The sequence below is a fragment of the Nannospalax galili genome, unplaced genomic scaffold, assembly GCF_000622305.1.
Source record: "Nannospalax galili isolate Female #2095 unplaced genomic scaffold, S.galili_v1.0 scaffold286, whole genome shotgun sequence".
In the NCBI taxonomy this organism is placed as follows: Eukaryota; Metazoa; Chordata; class Mammalia; order Rodentia; family Spalacidae; genus Nannospalax; species Nannospalax galili.
In genome coordinates this window covers 1952403-1957402 of record NW_008359442.1, presented here as the reverse complement: position 1 = coordinate 1957402, position 5000 = coordinate 1952403, and the positions used below count along the sequence as shown (strand labels likewise).

General features: G+C 41.3%; 1 protein-coding gene across 3 annotated transcripts in view; it reads right to left on the bottom strand.

Annotated features, from left to right (window-relative positions):
• Mtif2 (mitochondrial translational initiation factor 2) overlaps nt 1–187 on the bottom strand; it is a 38656-nt gene extending 38469 nt beyond the window's left edge. For 2 of the 3 annotated variants that reach the window (XM_029558655.1, XM_008823006.3), the window contains exon 1: nt 1–163. This exon is cut by the window's left edge and continues 119 nt beyond it. The gene's annotated coding sequence lies outside the window, so the exon portion shown is untranslated. The other variant, XM_008823007.3, reaches the window with a different exon arrangement.
• Nucleotides 188–5000: the final 4813 nt, after the last annotated feature.

The window sequence follows — 5000 nt, the reverse complement described above, 5'->3', positions numbered from 1 at the left end:
GACCCTCGCGATACGCGACCCTTTCACTAGAGAAACAGCATACGCCACCCGCGTGACCCTGGCTAAGGAACCCACTCACTTAGCTCCGGGGCTACAGCACCGTCAGGACCCAGGAGAACTGTGGGTCTCTTAGTCCGTCCCCACTGAGTCCCCACCGAGCTTCCGGTCCTGCCGGAAGCGGCTTTTTCACGTACTTGAGAGCTGTTTGGCTGTTAGAGGTCAGACGTGCTCCCTAGCCCAGGCCTCCTCCCTGCGGCAGGGCGGGGCCGGTTGGTCCTCTGTGGATCCCACTCCTTTCCAGGAAGTAAGGGACTGCAGCACCCTGGCTGGGATGCTCATGTGCCTACCCTGGAGAAATGGAGGGGAAGTGTGGAAGAGCATGTTCTCTACCAGACCCGTAACCAGACCCGTAGACCCACCAGACCCGTAGACCCAACAGGAGGGAAAAAGTGCAAGGGAAGGTGGCTGGATAGTACTGAGGAGTTCTTGCAGAAATCGCCTACTGGGGACCGCAGAGTAGCAGAGCCAGAGTGCTTGGGTTCCAGTTCCAACCCATTCCCTAACTGTGGGTTTGCAGATATTTTGTTAGCTCTCTGCCTCTTTCCTCTGAGGTATGTGAAGACCAGTGGCTACTACGCAGGAATCGTGGGAAAATTTCGGGGACTTGATAGTACCTCTTCGTTCATGTAAATATTTTCTGTTGTTATTCCCATTCAGTGCTTTTCCTCATTACTTGGACTTTGTTTTTTTGGGTCACAGCCATCATCTCTTGTTTAGGTCTAGCACTGCCAGAGATGAATGATATGGTATAGAAAAGTTGCTTACCCCAAAGCATGCTTTGCTCGTATCTCTCCCGATCATCTAACCTAACTCAAGCCTCTCGACCCACCCCTTTTACTTAAAAAACAAAAATAAAGACAGGGCATGATTGCGCAAGCCTCTAATCCCAGCACTCGCGTCGCAGAGGCAGGCAGATCTCTGTGAGTTCAAGGCCAGCCTGGTCTACATAGCGAGCTCCAGGCCAGTTGAGGCTACAGGGACACCATGTCAAAATAATGATGATGATGATGGTGATGATGAGGATGATGGTGATGATGATGATGATAAATAGAAAATTTTAAAAACCCATCGGACTGGAGAGATAGCTCAGTGATGAAGAGTGCTGGCTGCTCTTGCAGAGGATCTGAGTTCAGTTTCCAGCACCCATGGGAGCTAACAGTCCATAACTCCAGTTCTAGGGGATCCTACACTTTCCTCTGGCCTCCACAGGCACTGCAAGCACAGGTGTATGTGCAATACATGAACGCAAAACGCATACACATACAATAAAAATAAAGCAAAAATTAAAAACCTTGCATTTATGTATGTATGTATGTATGTATGTATGTATGTATGTATGTATTTTGTGCGTATGTGGGGTGGAGGACAACTTTTGGGAGTCGGGTCTCCTTCCACCATGTGGGTCCCAGGAATAAAACTCAATTGTCTGGTTCAGCAGCAAGCCCCTTTGCCTGTTGAGCCATTTCATCAGCTCCTCCTTTTCCTTTTCCTTCTCCCCAACCCCTCTTCTTTTCCTTTGCCTACAATCAGTATTGCTGAGTGACTAAACAGACTCCTAGAAATTTTTTTGTTTGAATCCCCGCTAACCCTGCACTTGAAAATGACTGAAGTACATTCAAATTCTTTTCACAAACATCTGTTGAAGCTCGCCAGCAAATAGTTCTTTGCCTTACTTCCTTTGCTAAGCAACTGAGAATCCAGCAGAAAGGTTGGAAGAACATAAAAATGGTGATCATATCTTTTTGCCCAATATTCAAAGAAATTTTTTTGTTTGAATCCCCGCTAACCCTGCACTTGAAAATGACTGAAGTACATTCAAATTCTTTTCACAAACATCTGTTGAAGCTCGCCAGCAAATAGTTCTTTGCCTTACTTCCTTTGCTAAGCAACTGAGAATCCAGCAGAAAGGTTGGAAGAACATAAAAATGGTGATCATATCTTTTTGCCCAATATTCAAGTGAAAATAACTGATAATTTTCTAATTATAAAGGTTTTTTTTTCCTTTGACGTAGGGTCTCATGTTACTATGGCTAGTCTTGAACCTCCTGTACATATACCTCCCAAGCACTGGAGAAGTGGAGGCATAAGTCACTACACCCAGTTGGGGTTGTTTTTGTTTTTTGTTTTTTGGTGTTTTTGAGACACAGTCTCCCTGTAGCCCCAGCTGGCTTGGAACTCACTGTGTAGACCAGGCTGGCCTCGAACTCACAGAGATCTGCCTGCCTCTGCCTCCCTCCCAAGTGCTGGGATTAAAGGCATGGGCCACCACACCTGGCTGGGGTTCTCTTTTTTAATGGGAGAAAATCGTGGACAAAGTTTAGTTATATTGCCACTAGTTTTCTACACATTAAGATTTACCCTGAGTAGTGTGATATTAAAGAATAGCTATGCAAAGGAACTGTAAGAGTTTAAAATGTGCTACTTTAACATTGTATTATCTTGAGCTAAAGAAAGTCGAGAATCAAGTGATATAAAAATGTTAGACCACTAAGAATTACAACCAAAATACAACTCCAGTTGGAATACAATGATTTAGGTTATTCTAATTAGTGATGAGAACAGGAGATAGAAACTGGTCAGACAGGGCAGGGACCCTTATAGAGGTTCAGCACCGAAAGTAACCACAGACACAGGGAATGCTTATTTCAAAGACAGCAGAGGGCTCAGCACCTCCAGGGGGAGAGCCCTGAGTGCCCTTTTGCTTTTCCTTTTATTGGCCTTGCAAAACAATTACAGCATGAGAAGCAGAAACACAGTAGTGATTTCTCACAGGACACAACGTTTTTCCCAGCTCCTTTTCCCCAGTTACTGTCTAGGCACAAAGTCCTGTGATGGCTACTGACTATCTTCAAGGACATCCTGGGCTTTGGAATAACAAGCTCAAGATGAAGGTTGTGGTGTCAGTGTGCTGGCCAATACCTCCACACAGCTCCTTGTGTGCAAGGAACTTCATGACATTCATCCAACTTGCTTCTGACCTTCCAAAGAAGTTTGTCCAGTTAACTCTATGTTGCCCAATCTCTTCTCTTTATACTATTTAGTTCCCTTCAGACCCTGAAGCAGCAGCTCTGAGCATATCCTTTTGGGAGGTCAAGAATGTCAAAAGAATGTTCTGGTTACTGGTTCCTTGTTACCTCTTACTTTTGCTTGGAAGCTATACATGAGAATATGGCTGAAGCTGAGAGGAGGCACTGAGACAGGTTATGGTTGGGCCAGCTGGACTGACCAGCTTGTCTCCCTCCCATGTCTCATCCCAGTTTCTAACATAAGCCCTTTAAAAAGCCCCTAGACAAGCAGCTCAATGGTAGACCATTCCTGGGGACCTGCACCTGCTATACAGGCACCCTGCCTTCTCTTCCTCTTAAGCTCCTAATGATGAATCTATAATAAACTTCTCTCTAAAACATACGTTATGTAGTCTGTGAATTCCAGTCTTATTTGCAGGACAAGAATCCAAAGTCACTGGTGCCTTTTTAAGCCTTTGCAGACATTATATAACTTACATATATACATATAGATTTATTGGGTCTTATATAATACCTGATAATTAATATTAGTACTTTAGGATCAAAGAACCATGAGCTGGCAAGATAGCTAAGCAGGTAAAGGTGCTTGCTGTCAAGCCTAATGATCTGAGTGTGCAGGTCCCTGCAAAGGCCAGAGGAGGGTGTTGGTGGTTCCCTTGGAATTGCAGTTACACATTGTTGTGTGTCACTGGACATGGGTACTGAGAACCAAACTCCTGCACTCCTCTTTTTTTTTTTTTTTTGGATTTTTTGAGACAAGGTCTCCCTGTAGCCCCAGCTGGCCTGGAACTCACTTTGTAGACCAAGCTGGCCTCAAACTCACAGAGATCTGCCTGGGACTACAGGCGTGCACCACCACGCCTGGCCAAGGATGTGTACAGCTTTTTTTTTTCCATTCATATTTAAAAATTCAGGCAATTTGTATTTATTAAGAAATTATAAAAATACAAAAGCCTTGAAATCTAATTCACAAATAAATGGAAAATCTGAATATATACATATACTGACACTCATTTCATAACTTAAAAACACTGCAAAGTATATCCATGGTCATAAGATTCAGTAGTGAATTGTAGTAGAATCTTAAGCTAGAATTACTGCTAGGATTTTATAAAGTCTTCCTTAATATGGGAACAAAAGCTTGATAATGATGAGACATTTACATAAAAATAAGACAAAAGCATCAAGATAACAAAAAAGCTTCTGTCAGTTTTACCAAACATAAAAAAACTTTGAACAAAATTCTAGACAATTGAACACAGTAAACTAACAAAGATTATACATGGTGACCAATTAAGAGTTATTCCAAGAATTTATAAAATGGTATATATCTGAATGACAATTGTTATAATAAATTATATGAAATTCTAAGACCCTTTTAAGGTAAGAAAATTCAATAAACTAAAACATGCTAGGGAACTCTCTTCAGGCTGATGAAGGACTAATATTTAAACATACAACTGTTATTTCATGGATACTAGGCAATGGAGAAACCTTGAAACTAAATCAAGAATAAGGGAAAGCAAGCCACTTTTATCTCTTCCATTCAGTGTTTTACCAGATTTATTGGTGGTGCAATTTGTAAGGGAAAATGTATTTGAAACAAGAAAATTTGTAGATAGCTGGAACTTTGCAGGCTAATCCGAAGAGATCCGGCTTATGGTTATGAGTAGAAAGAATTTCAACAAGGTTGAAATATACAGTATAAATGTAAACAAATTATAACCGTATATTTTTAGAATGAATAATTTTTTTTGTCTTTATATTGAATTTTTTTTATTTAAAAATCTTTTTTTTACAATTAAAGTTACAGTTTTAACAATATGCAAAATATTACAGTAATTCAGATTTTAATTGTAAAAAAAAATTTAAAAAAAAAGAAATTCACATGTCAAAGTCACAGAGAATTTCTTT